This window comes from Telopea speciosissima, chromosome 6 (genome assembly GCF_018873765.1).
Source record: "Telopea speciosissima isolate NSW1024214 ecotype Mountain lineage chromosome 6, Tspe_v1, whole genome shotgun sequence".
NCBI classification, from domain to species: Eukaryota; Viridiplantae; Streptophyta; class Magnoliopsida; order Proteales; family Proteaceae; genus Telopea; species Telopea speciosissima.
Window position 1 is genome coordinate 66712637 of NC_057921.1, and position 14720 is coordinate 66727356.

The window sequence follows — 14720 nt, forward strand, 5'->3', positions numbered from 1 at the left end:
TCTCTCTCTCTCTCTCTCACACACACACACACACATTTTCCCTTTCTATGTTTGCTTCACAACCTTTTAACACTTAACTCCATGCAATATTCTCTCTCTCTCTCTCTCTCCCCTTCCTTTCTATGTTTGGTTCACAACCTGTTAACACTTACCCCATGCAATTATATCGTTAGACTGAGAACTTGAACCCACCTGCTCCCTTAACTCCTCCTTCCAACCCCACCCTCCCCCCACAACGCAACCAACGCCTCCTCCCACTTTTGGCTCACAGCAAACACCCTACGTATAAGTGATACAGTAATCCACTCTTCTCTATTACGAATCAAAACAATTGACTTCTATGTGGAAGGAAGCTCATCCAATCTGAACTTTTAACAATCGTCGAGACTATACCACTTTACTCGGTCATTGGCGAGGGTTATACTGAAGTACGCTCATATATCATTACCTCCTCTACTCCTCAAAGAAGAGAATGAAAGGAGAGAGAGAGAGAGAAATAGAAAAAGGATCATGAGAAACTTTCTTAGAAATGAAGTTTTGTTGTCCTACAGGCTACAGCCAATACCCGCACACATGGCAGACCAAAGTCATTTGACTTGTACCTTGCTTCAATTAGTAGACTACCTCTTGGGTGGACCCTTTGTTTCCAAAGTCCAAATAAGGAGGACCTAAACCAATGTCTCTAGCCTTTCAGGTTCTAACCATGACTCACAGATCATCTTTCCCGACCAAATTTATAAATTTGAATGAAAAAGAAAAGAAGACTACAGCTGAGAATTTGGGAATTCATAAAAAAGCGTACCCAGTGCACGAGACTCCCACCATTGTGGAGTTTGAAGAGGTCAAATGTATGCTGTTTTACCCCTGCTTTTGCAAAAAGACTATTTTTAAACCCGTGACCACTTGATCACACAGAACAACCTTATCGTTACACCAAGGCCCACCCTCTTGAGCTAGGGGAGGAAATTCATAATAATGTCCAAATATACAAACAGAATCCAACCTTTTGAGATCAGGGTTTAAAAACACAGAATCAGATCCAGATCGAAATCTGATGTTTTGGGTTGGCCCTAGAATCGGTGTTTTAATACCTTTTAGGGTTTTTCTGTGATATCCAATCTCAATTCTAGAAAGCCTGCTTGAGATAGAAGTATGGGGGTCACATTTACGATGATCTGAAAATTGGGAGTCTTGCTAGGCGGAAAAACTGTCATTTTTACACCATACATTCAATTTGCAATACAATTCAAACCATTAGATAAATTCGCAACGATGTAGATCATTACGTTTTGTTGGGCAAATGTCTAATAAAAAACCCACCAAATATTTCAGGTTTCCCATCAATAAAACCAAGTAAAATGATAAAAGGCCCTTCAGAGAATGTGTAAACTGTCCAACTAGCACTACAATCATGATGTCGCAAGAGCTGGATGGATTGTGAAAGGTCCAAATTGTGTAAACTCTTGCAGGTGTGGGCCATGGGTTCCCTCACAATTTAGGGTCCAGATCTCCTAGAAAAAGTGTGACCTGTGTAAAGGACAGAGAGGGCAACTCATAAACCATACAGAAGTGATACTAAAGTAAGCATAAAGGCATTGAACGTGTGATGGTCCAGATGATCGCAAGCGCATCATGTACCAAGGAAAGGAAATTGATGTTACACAAAACCAATCCAAAACCCAGAATTTTTTTGGGGGTACGTAGCCCGAAACCCAGAGATACAACTTACAATAAAAAGGATAAACATTAAAGGAAAAATCTTGTTGCAACCAAGACTGGTGGAAAAAAAAAAAGTAACATTAAAACATTGGCTATTTACATTTCTTTCACTAACACACTTTAATTATCTCAATGAATAGTGAAGATGGAATAAACCTCAGAAGGGCCACAAGGTCCCCAAGAGGGACCTATGTGCCTTTCTGTGTAGGGTAAGGTTCTTAGTTTGTGTGATGACCACACGCTCAAAAGAGCCCTCTGATCAATCACCTTTAATTGATAGATAGGCATACATCCATGGCTACTTGCTTACCTCTCCGAACAGGTGCGAAGATAATCCAACCCCAACCACTTCCTAGATTGGCATGAGCTTCTCCCTCTTCTTCATGCTCAGTCACGGTATCTGTCTCCGTAATATCGGAGTTGTATGAAACTGGATCCTATTCATATGGAATAATCCTCATCATCGGACCAAAATTGGTCCTTTGTCATCGATCAAACCATAAATTCCCAATTACTACACTAATAATTCACAAACAAGCCAAAACTGTGGTTCCAAATTAAAAATTCTAGTTGGTCTATGAAGTATTGGTCTATCTCGATTGTTCATGTTTATCATAGTACCTGTGGATCTTAGCCAGGTAACTAAGTGATTAATGCTAACTTCTTGATATAGAACATGACATTGCTATGGAAGAGAAAGACAACATTGCCTAACAGATCATCGGAACTTGGTGAAACTAACTCATTGATCATACAAAAAAAATGAAAGTATAAAACCAGAGTTTAGAAAGACAGTTTGCGTATTGCAAAAACTTCATCATGTCCCCCAAGGTAGGCCAACTCCTATCATATCATGAGATCAGTCTCCATTAAAAAAAGAAGTATTAACCATTGTTTGAGAACCAGACCAGACCACCTAGTTCAACCACCAGATTTTTGCAGTGGTCCCTTTCGCATAGTATAAAACCTCAGTCATTAGGGGCCTGCATGATAACATTTCTGTTTCTGGGCCATGTTTCTATCCAGAAACAGCTTTTTGTATTTCTAGTACTGGGCCAAATTTCTTGACAAAAAAACATGTTTGGTAGCGGATAGTAAATCCTATTTCTAGGCCAGAAAAGAAACATAAATGTGTTTGTTATGCACAGTAATTTTCTGTTTCTGGAATTTACCCAAAAATTTGGTGGTGGTGGTTGCGATGGCGGTGACAGCGGTGGTGGTGGTGGTGGTTGAGGTGGTGATGGTGGCGGCAGTAGTGGTGGTGGTGGCAGCAGTAGTGGTGGAGGTGGAAATGGTGGTGGTGGTGGCGGTGGTGGTGGCAGTGGTGGTGGCGCTAGAGATTGTTGTAGCAGTGGTAGAGGTGGTGGTGGTGGAGTCTCACAAAGATGAGAATCGTGGTGATAGGTCGAACAACCCACTCCCCTTATTTCTCCGTTTTATTTCTGAAATAGAGAAGTTCCAAATTGGAGCTTCTTTTTTTCTATTTCTCAGCTACATTTTTCTCCTAGTTCATTCCCAAGAACAAAAAAATGAACCGGTGTTAACAAACAGATTTCTGCATTAAACAGAGAAATAGAAAAGCAGAAGTGTTATCATGCAGGCCCTAGGTGAGTAGATGGCCAAAGCTAGCATGTGGACTGAAGAGTTGGATCATTTGTACACACACTGGTCCCCTTTGCAGTAGTATAAAACCCCTAGTCATTAGGCAGCCAAAGCTGTTGATATGGTCACGAAGCACGTGGACTGAAGCGAATAATGATTAGGGCACACCCATGACCTGGCAACCTGATCATCCAGTTCTATGATTCAACCAGATGGTCCTAATAATTGTTGGTTGACATGATTTGTACAACCATAGTTTTTAAAACCAGCACAACCAGTGGTTGAACCAGAACCACCGGAACCACTTTACTTTTTTTTTTGGTTTGCATATATTTTTGGCATTGGCCGGTTTCTCTTCAAACTGGTAAAAACTGGAATGGGAGCATTTAGTGGTTGGACCTCCAGTACGGTTTTAAAACCTATGCATAGAACTGCAGAAGGGACTGGATCACCATCCAGTCAAGTCCAGTTTTCAAACATTGATACTGACAATAAAAGTAACTAAAAGTCCAAAACTCCATTGAAAGCAAACATATGATCAAATTACACAACTCACCTTGTATGCACGTGTGAAGAAGTCCTCTCCAAACGTTGAACAAAATGGCAAAATTTCCAGCTCCAATGGACAAGGTCCATCATGAGGGCACTGCAACAAGAAAAATGTAATATAATTAATATCAAAGACAGTAAAATGTTGGAAAAGAAATGAAACAAACTTACAGGAGCAACCACAAATGCATCGCTTTTGAAAGTCTATTATATTCTTCAAAGCCTCATCTGATCCATCACAGTATCGACATTTCTTAATAAACATACAATCAGTTGGATATCCCTAAAACATTTATCAATAAATATCCCCATCAGAGGATTTGAAAGCATAATATATGGGAAACAATCAGCTTACCGTCTTTGCCATCCGGAGGTTATGAGATTGCATTTGAGATGTGATGTTACATTCATGTGGTGTCCCGGGCTCAACCAAAACCTACCCCAAATATGTCATCAGTTTAGAAGAAATTAATAACACAAAGATCATTCGATAAAAGAGTTGTCAACATGACGAACAACCACCTTAACACCGACACAATGAATTAAACCAACTTTAACATAAACATATACAAAGAGTTCCAGAGATATTTTAAAATCATATTCTAGAAACTGAAAGACACTATAGGTTCTTCGAACAAGCTGTGCTTGAAGAAATTTGAGGAAAGATTAGCGAGCAGGGTAAACTTTTAGTTACTAATCAAAAGTAATCCAGCATTGATGCAAGACAATTTCAAGTAAGTTACAAAAACCCTTGTGTGAATTTTGGAGTTCTTCCATTTCAAAACAAGGTCATCACGAAGTCCATAGAGAATTTCAATTTCTGCCATCGCATCTAAACCAAGGTTAGAACTTCAATTTCAGCATAAACGTGGCTCCCCATGGAAGTTTAATGAATCCACATAAACTTATCAAATATTTATGTAATTAAAATTTTATGAAAAATGTTGGAAATTTTAGATGAAACTTTTGTATGTGATAAATGAGCATAAAATTATATCTAGAAATTATTGTATAGTGAAGTACAACATCCATAATGGTTTAAGAAGATTAATATCTTCTAAAGTATGTAAATGCCCATAACTAGATCACTGAGGTAGATACATGGAACTAAATTTCGGTTTCAACACTTTCTAAGACGAAACTTAAGGTTGATACTGGATCGTACCATATTTCACATATTTCCACACAAAAAATACCGAGTTTTGACCAGCCCAGTTTCGACCAGTTTCACCCAGTCCATGACATTTCGAGTTTGACCCATAAAAATACCAGGTTTCAATCAAAACCTGGGAAATCTCGGTTTGGGCAAGGGTCAAAACCGGCCTCGAAACCGAGATTTAGAACCTTGGGTAGATATCATCATCACGTAATATAATGATTCCATAATATGATAATTTGGGTACAGATAAGAGGATCTCATAACCATAATATGATGTGATTTTAGCTTGATATCATAACACAATTTCTTGTCAAGTGGCATACATGGGTGGGTCTATGTGATAAGAGGATCTCACAACCATTCATTGGTTAAATTTCAGCTCAAAACAGTAAGGGGAAGTGCTTGAAAAGTCAATGTGAAGTTTCACAAAATTACAAGCATGACATTTTACATAGTGGCATGTTCATAATCTTGTCACCTTAGACTCATTTTTTAGGCATTTCAGTTGCTTGTTTAGGGCTGAAATTTGACGAGTGGGATGGGTACGTGTCCCCTATCACATGGATCCACCAATGTCTACTGCTTGGCAATTTGGTTCCCATTCAAACAACACCATCCATGGAATCATCTAGACAAGCCTCGCAAAAAAAATTCACAACTTCGAATCATATGAGAATTTCACAAACTTCCCAAAAAATTCATTTAAAACTATGACATTGTAAAATAAATTCAAATCAAACATGAATTCGATCCAGTAAATGAGAAGATCATACCAGGACATCTCGCGTAAGATCCCAAAGCTGGCAAACTATGGTGATTCTGTCCCTAAGTGAAGGCACCTCGCCAAGTGCATAAGACTTCATTGATAGTACAAAAGACAAAAACTAATTAGCACCAGCTGAAAGCCAAATTCACTCTTAGTCTAACAAGGGAGAAAACCATAAGTAGCAATAAAAGAAAATTTTAGCATAAGTGAGGTCCATAAAATGGGAAATGTACTTTGGTTCTATAGTCAATATCCTCTCTGATTAAATTTTCTTGTCACAGAGTACCAGTTGTCATTTAGTTCTTTTCTGTCACACAACATCATAAGAGAGAGAGCAGGTGGGTGGATGCATTAGCTCTATATTTTGCAAACCTTTCTTTCCCAAGGGGCAAATGTTGCACTGTAAAATCACAAGTTCTGAAAGTTTTTCTGTCTGACTTTGCTATGTGATAGTTTTTAGACTGCTTTACACACCAGTTTGAAAGGGTAAAATCATCAGCGGAAACCAGAAGTTGAAGCTTAACTCCTTTTTTCCTTTTCTTTTTTTTTAAATTGACTCGGGGGCGTACAATTTGTAGAAAGATGAATTTTTGCTTAAGTGCATCTTGTGATTGGTTTAATATCAAGTGAACTTAGTCTTTCCCTTCGAAGGAATTATAGTTTTTGATACCCTATCATGCATTTTTCTCATCATGTAATTAGTGGGTCAGGAAAATGCCAACAGGGCCTTCAGTAAGGCTGTTCCATGGTCTTTAAGAACATGTAATGCAATCTCAAAATCCAGATTTGGATCTCAGATGCAATTAGACCCAATAATCAAATCTATGATCAGATTTGAGATAAAGGAAGCAACTGCATTGTTAAGGGAAGAAATCAGATCAATGAAGGGGAGGGAAGAGAAATGAGATAGATCCTCTTTGGAGGAAGAAAAGAAGAAATTAGGTTTGGAATACCAATCCTATATGCACTACTCAACAGCACCAAAATTCTTAGAAAAAACTAATATTCTTTACTCAATTCATCTCTAATTGATAGGGGATGTATTACATATATATAGACCTTTTAAAATTCCTAATTTGACTCATTAAAGGACTCCTTTACATATATTTATTTTATTATTTTGTCTTTGCAAGGATCCATGTAGCCGACCCCATTTTGTTGAGATAAGGCTGAATTGTTGTTGTTGTTGTTGTTGTATTCTCAACATTGGACTTTAATTACCTCAAAGCAATCATGAACAACCCCAATTCGAAGAAGCAAGTCACAATATCAGAAGGTCTAATACAACTGATTACCCAGTAAAAGGCTCTGGCCAGCCCTTTGCATCAATTTTGATGGCTATACTAAATTGGTTCTCTCCAATGTACCAGGCCAGCATTCTCACACCTGCAATGTTATTAATCAAGAAAAACTTTTAAACGCTAAGAGGGGAAGGAAAGCAATCAAATTCAGTATTCAAAATGTACCCTAGGTAAGAAAAAAATCCATATTGAGATAATCATCAGAACCAGCTTCTCACCACAGAACCGAACCGGTCCCAAAGCCAAAATCCAACACCCTAGATGGAGAAAAGCCTGGTAACCTTCTCTGAATCTACAACAAGAAATTGATGCCATAAGAAATATCGAATTGGAAACCCTAAAGAGAGAGAACTGATATATTCCATTAACCTCTTTGAGAACTCTCTGACAAACAGAGTATACGGCAGGCATGCGAGAAGCAACGTAAGCGACAGTTTCATCGTCTCTGTACATAATAAAGAAGAAGAAAAAAAAAAAAAACGAGAGCCTATCCCTACAGCTGATTCAAGCTATAAGGGAATTCCGAAGAGGATACAAAAGGATAGAGAGAACACAAAGCCACTACGCACAAGGCCAACTCTGAGAAGATCAACATTACTAACCCACCCCTTGACCAACGGAATACCCTGCCGACAGAGGGAGACAACACACGACCTACATCGTCTCTGTAATTAAGATCAATGTCTCCGTAAGAAGTCATGATTTCCATCGCTTCGACCGTTCCCTTGGACTTAAGAGGATCGTCAACTAGCTCCTTCGAAGTGGAAGTGCATAGCTGGGGTAATACTTCCTAAATTTCGCTGAATGATTCAGATAGGCTCAACACTTTTCTCTTCATATTAGGTTTCTTTTGCTCTGGTCCGAATTTATATTCTCAAAAACAAAAGATGTAACAATGGCGGGAATCATGATAAATGAAAGAACATAATTATGATCAAAGAAAAACACTACACACAGATTTCGAATCGTAGATATGAAGAACCTCTTACCTCTTAAGGAATTTTTTGATGGCTCGTCGAAGTCGGTCAGAGACTATGCGAATCCGCTCTGCTTCGCTGCGTACCGAATGGTTTCTCCCGTCAAAACCTTCGGAGCTGTTTCAGGTAACAGAGATGCCTTAATAGATTTCCGCATGTTCAGTGTTCACTTTGCCTTCCCCATGAACTTGAGAGTTGAGATAGCCTTCTTAGCACGCGCGCGCGCGCGACGCGAGTTCGTGTTTTAGGCATCAGGGGTTTAAGCCCTAGGATGGATTTGGCTGGCAAGGAAGGTAAAGAAACATTTTGACAAAATGAAAAGACTGAAAACACCCTAGGATTTGGTTTTCCTTCTCCAGCCTATTTGGCTAAAGGGAAGTAGTTTTCTGTCTAAGAGTGGGGCCTACGCCAACACTCCTATGTGTCTATCTCTCTTCCTCAAAACAAGGGGGCAGAGGTGTCTTTTCATATGGGGAGGAGAGAGATAGACTCATGCGAGTGTTGGTGTACGCCACACTCCCGGACAAAAAACTTTCTCCCTTGGCTAAAATGGGAGGATTGTTTTTCTCTCGTCCCCAATAGATGGACGGAACGTAATTGACACTCAAGGGTCCAACATACAACAAGGTCATTTCATCCATGGATTTCTTTTTGGACTAAGTTTTCCTCCACCCATAGAGGACAGTTTACTTACCACCCTAAGATTCACAAACCCCTTCTAGGATTTTAGTATATTCCAAAATACCTTCCTAATACCTTTTAATGTTCTGCGGTTAATGGGATTCGTGGGTCGAGGGAAACTCGATCCTTTCTTTTTTATAGGTGAAAGAAAACTTTTACTTAAACTCATCATTGATTTCATTATTTTTTATTCAACATTTGCCAAACAACCACACCCTAAAGCCATCCATTTCTTTGGTGATCGGGTTTAGTTCCTTTATAGGGCTAAGTTTTAGGGCCATGACACCAACCCAGCAGATGAAGAGTGTAGAAATGCTTTAGTGGCTTATTTCAAACTATATAATCCATTTGTCTATCATCTATAGCTTTTTTTTCAATGGTTCCTCTTGATATTTTATTTATTTATTTTTTGGTGGTAAACAATGGTTCCTCTTTTACCCCCAAAAAAAAAAAAAAACAATGGTTCTTCTTGAACTCACTTCGTTACACTTTCAATGTTTTATAAAGCTGTATAACCCATTAGAGATTGGTCATTATCAAAAAATTTTATAATCAATAGATAATGATATGGATACTATGCTGACAAATTTTGAGCCCAATTTACTAAGCTACCACATGAGCGGGTGGCATTAATGTATTATTTTTCCTAGGTTTGGGATGCTTTCTTTTCAAAGGAGTTCATCTCTTTTGTTCAAATATTTTTGTCCTTAATGGAGCAAGTTGGTACAAAACAAAACAAAGAATTTTTGAAAAGCCTACATTTCTCCTGGCGTTTTTAAAACTTGACACCTTTTATTAATTATACATTGTCTTATTCTCAAAAAGTTTTTAACATAAGGGTATAAAAGAGTTTTCAAAAATAAATTGAAAATGATGTTTTGATCTAAAATCGGATTGATGCAGCCTTGACACACACACACACACACACACACATGGTATGTACCTCCATGCTTTACCTAAAAATAACTTGATGAGAACCAGCCTCACGCCTCTATTTTTCAAAAGGAACACTTCTATCGCCATGGGCTATCTTTAGTCTTTACAAGACCCAATGGTATGCAAGGCATTGATGGCCAAAGGATACTAGTTCTATCAACTATGTTTCTAAGTATTACTATCATATCGATGTTAGTACCTCATACTACTAATACAATATCAATACTGATTGGAAGTATCAATTTAATTATTTTCGACAATAAGTCAGTAATCGACATGACCACTGGTATCAATACCTATAATTGTGCTCTCAATCGAACAAAATCTTTGTCAAGTGTATCCTTGGAGTAAAGGACGAAAAAGAATGAAAATTGGATACAAAATCAAGATTGTACTCTACCAATTTGGACTATAATCGATGAAGACAAAAATTATTGTTACATCAAAAAATTCTTCAACCCAAAATGGAAGCAAAGGATAATTTTTTTAATAATTAATTAATAGAACTATCTAAATGACACCTTCACACATGTATTTAGAACTTATAACCTTCTTTTGATTGCTCGTGTATTCCTTAACAATTCTTAAAGTCAGAGATAAAAAAAAACAGATTTTTTAAAATATTTGGAAATGACTTATCATTATGTCATTATCAATAGATATTATTGTTTTGTACAATTTTTAAATACATATGTGAAATGATAGGAAGCTAAAAATAAAAGCTACCATGCCAATACATGAGATTAATATTACTGAATTTGTTAATGAAATAATTTTGCATATAGTAAAATGTGGGGTTCATTTTTTCATTTCAATCTAATTAATAGAAACTCTTACCTCCCTTTGTTTTCTATCTCTATATCCCCAGAAAAAAAAAACAATTTCTCTCTCTCTCTCTCTCTCTCTCCACTCCGGTCCCTTTCACTCTGTGTTGCTTTGCCCCTAATCTTTCTCCCTCATTTTCCCTGTTACCATCACTTTTTTTTTCTTTCTTGTCCCTTCTTCTAGTGTCCCTTTCTCTTTGATCTGTTTCATATCTCTTTTGACTCTTTCTTGAGCCAACTTTTCAATTCTTTCTCTCCAATCGTAATCATAAAACCCCTACATCCCTTTTTTTGAGTCATAAGCGGGGAATCTTGACATACGTGAGTGTACGTAAATAATTCACAGTCTTTCAAATGAAATCCAATCTGTGAGAATATTCCATCTGAACGACTGTAAATCGTTCACGTACGTGAAGATTCACCAGACTCGAGTCATGAGCATCTCTACCTCCCAAAACATTTATGCTAAGTGCCTCCTCTCTTTCTTGATCTGGACTAAGCCCATATTGAATCCGAATTCGAGCACTGAAATCCCAGTCCAAGAATGAATCAAGTTGGGTTTGATCTAAGAATTATCTATTTTATTACAGAATTGAGTTTCTAAATTCTGATCGAACTATTTTCCAAAAATTTTCTTACGATAAACCCAAAAAAAAAAAAATCAAAACAGTTTTTCTATGTATGTGAGGATTGAATCTTCCAAAGCGTTTTGAGTGTCTCAATAATAACAAATCATTGAGAAATGCTGGTGAAAGATGAACAACATGTGTTGGGCTTTCATAAGACTTTTTCAGCATTGTAGAATCAGCATGTGGCATTGCCATCTTAATTAAAAAGAAAGAGTGCTGGACGACTCACTGACTATCCAAAACCAAAAGTCCAAATCTCATGGTCCACTTCATTATGTACTTCTGTTTTAGGATCATACCTTTTAGTATGCTTCAAGTTTTTCCTAAATTGAAAAGACTCTAAAGCATGGCAATTCAGATCGTCTACGGCGGAGCTGCCCGTAGCGACCTGTGTGGCGTAGACTGGTCGTGCGTGCAATAATCGTTTTATACCCATTCAGGCAAGGTGTTTGAGGAGGGGTAAGGCGGTCTTTGTGCTCGTGGCTTAGTCTGCGTCGTACAAGCCGCTACGGGCAATGCACCGTGGAGGATCTGGTGTTAGATTAAAATATACAGTGATAAATCCTATCACTATCATGCCCATATGAACCTTAGAACATAACAGTAATGAAAATAGAAAGGAAGGGATTGTACCTTTCACTTTCGTATGTTAATGAAGAATAATAATAGAATCATAATAATGATAATGCCCAGTACAATCTCCTTCTTTAATCTGCAGCCTTAGACCAATAAATCTTGAAGGGATCTTCTGCAGTCTTCCGTGTTCACACTAAGCATTATCATTATTATTATTCTATTATTATTCTTCATCAACATACGAAGGTGAAAGGTACAATCCCTTCTTTTTTATTTCCATTACTGTTGTACTTTAAAGTTCACATGGACATGATACTGATAAGGTTTATCACTGTATATTTTAATCTAACATCTAAATCTAAAGCATGGTTTCAAAAATCGAAATCGACCGTAATTAATCCTATCAATCTTTGTAGAATTTGTTCTCATCAATCCCAATTACTTAGTTCTGAATGGAATAGGCACTAATCGATTTGATCCCCCAAACCCAATTTTTGAAACCTTATTCTCAAGTATGTTATTTGCGTAAAATGAGAGATATTTTAATTTGGCTCAATTAAACTCAGTTTTATCCCAATAAAATGAGTTCGCTAAATAAATCATTATTCTCCAATTAATCGGCTCTATTTAAAATCATCTCTTTTTATATACTTAAAGCCATACATATATCTTTTCATCATTTTTTCTGATTCGTTTTAGGCCTTGACCTTTTTAGCTCTTTCAATCAGAATCAAATCATATCGTTGCACATTTCCATACCATCTCAAACGATTTTCTCATAACTTATCATGTATCAATGTTAATCTTAAATTAGATCTAATTTGTTCATTTATTACCATATCTCAACATCTTTATTTCAAATACATTCAGTTTGTTAATATATTGTTATTTCACTACACAATTTTCGGCTTCTTACATCAATATTAGTCATATAATTGTTTAATAAAATTATATACCATATACATCGAGGTATATCATAGCCCAAATTTGCTATTCCATCGTACGATTGTGATAGGCTGCGTTTATATCACATTTAGATGATACGGGTAACAAAAATTCCAATCCAAATGCGGAAATGCCATTATTCTTGGTAACAAGAGTACTGCTCACTCAGTTCCCCTGGCCTGACCGAGGTTGTATGGGCCTATCTCTTTTTGGTTGATAGCAAGTTTAAGTTTTTTGATGCAGGAAAGCTGCTTGTAAAGGATGACTTAGTCTCTTGCATTTTTGCGATCCGCAAGGGTCTGGATCCTGCTGCCAGTATCGGGTTGCAATTTAAAGAAATTTGGTATGACAATCAACAGATCACTGATTCTCTTCCAATTCCAACCAACTCTCCATGGCCATGGCACCTACTTACTAAGTTTCTTCAAATTTCGGACTTAACTCAGCATGTATATTTTAGGTTTAGTGTACAAAACTTTGGTATAGTAGTAGCTAAGAATCTGGCAAAGAATGCTTGTTCAAACTGCCTTTTTGTAAGTATGTTTTTCGTTGTTTTCTCATAAAAAAAAATAAAAAAAAGTACTGCTCACCCTTGGCGTAGTTTATCAAGCCTCGATCCATTTCCTAAATACGCATGCGTAAGTCCCTCATGGCGCATGTTAGTGGGGCCCATACAACATCAACATATATTTTTCCTCTCTTTTTTATAAGAACATTTAAAAAATAAAAAAAAAAACCCCTCTTCAAACAAATATAATATGTAGTACCTAAAAACAAAAATAAAAAATATAAGGGAAAATTTCACTGGACACCCTCCTAAAAATATCCAATATCTCATAAATTTACCAGACTTGGTCAAAATGTCACAGACACCCTCTATTTTTCTGAATGTATTTCAATTTAGTCCACTCTGTTAGTCTTGCAGTTAAGTGTCTGTTAACTCATTTTAAATGGCGAAATTACCCTTACCACAGTGAAATCCCCATAATACCCTTAATGATGAATTAATGATGTTAAAAGTTAGTTTTTAGAAAAAGACAATTTTGCCCTTATTTTTATTCCTTTTTTCTCCCTTTCTTCTTCTCCTTCCCCTTCTGCTGTTTCTTCCGCCGCTGCCACCACCACCACCACCGCCACCCCCTCCAGCCCTCCTTCTATGTCCGCACAATTTCCTCCCCATCTCCTTCTTCTCTGCCTGGGTTTCCTCTTCTTCTTCCTAATCTTCTTCTATTTTTTCTGCTCCACATTTCTTTGCACCACAACCGACAATGGATTCCAAAGAGCTTGAAAAAAACATGATGGCAGCCAATGGATTCTGATTCTGTGTTGGGTTTGGAAAAATGGGAATAAAAGAAAAGAAATAGAGATCCGATGGTTATTGGGAGGGAAAATGGAAAATGAAATCAAAGACATGATGGGATCAGAAATAATAAATTAGTTGAGGATGGGTGTGGTCATGGCTGGAATTTAGATTGGGGTTTTGTTTAGACAAGGATGTGGATTAGATTAGACGTGAAAAGAGATGGAGAGGAGAATCGGTGACGATGGGATGAGGGTTTTTAAAATGAAAATGATAAAAAACATAAAGAGAAAAGAATAGGGATGAAAGGAGAAATAGGGGTTGAGATGATGGCGGTTTTAGCAGAGATGGGTTTTGAGAGAGGGTCGGTGATGGGGTTTCGGAAATGGAAGATGTATTTGCCTCATTTTGTCGCCCTTCTACAGTTCGCTTTCAGCCATGGGTGGAAATGGAAGTCCGGTCATCTTCTCGTTTTGTCGCCCTTCTTCAGTTCGCTTTCTCCTTGCCTTGCCTCTGGTAATGGTCGTCGTAGCCGGAGCAGGTGATGGTCGCCGGAGCCGGAGCCGGAGCCGGAGCCGGAGCCGAAGCCATAGAGGGAAGAAGATGAAATGATAGTTTTGTCCTTTTATTTAAATAACTAAGGGGTAAAATGAATATTTAGGGAAGAAGATAAAATGATAGTTTTGTCCTTTTATTTAAATAACTAAGGGGTAAAATGGATATTTCACCTTTGGGTACTAACTGTGCTTAACGTTT

General features: G+C 37.5%; 2 pseudogenes; both read right to left on the reverse strand.

Annotated features, from left to right (window-relative positions):
- Positions 1 to 3795: 3795 nt before the first annotated feature.
- On the reverse strand, positions 3796 to 5892 carry LOC122664044 (annotated as a pseudogene).
- A 213-nt stretch (positions 5893 to 6105) lies between these two features.
- LOC122666079 lies at positions 6106 to 11338 on the reverse strand (annotated as a pseudogene).
- Between the last annotated feature and the right edge of the window lie 3382 nt (positions 11339 to 14720).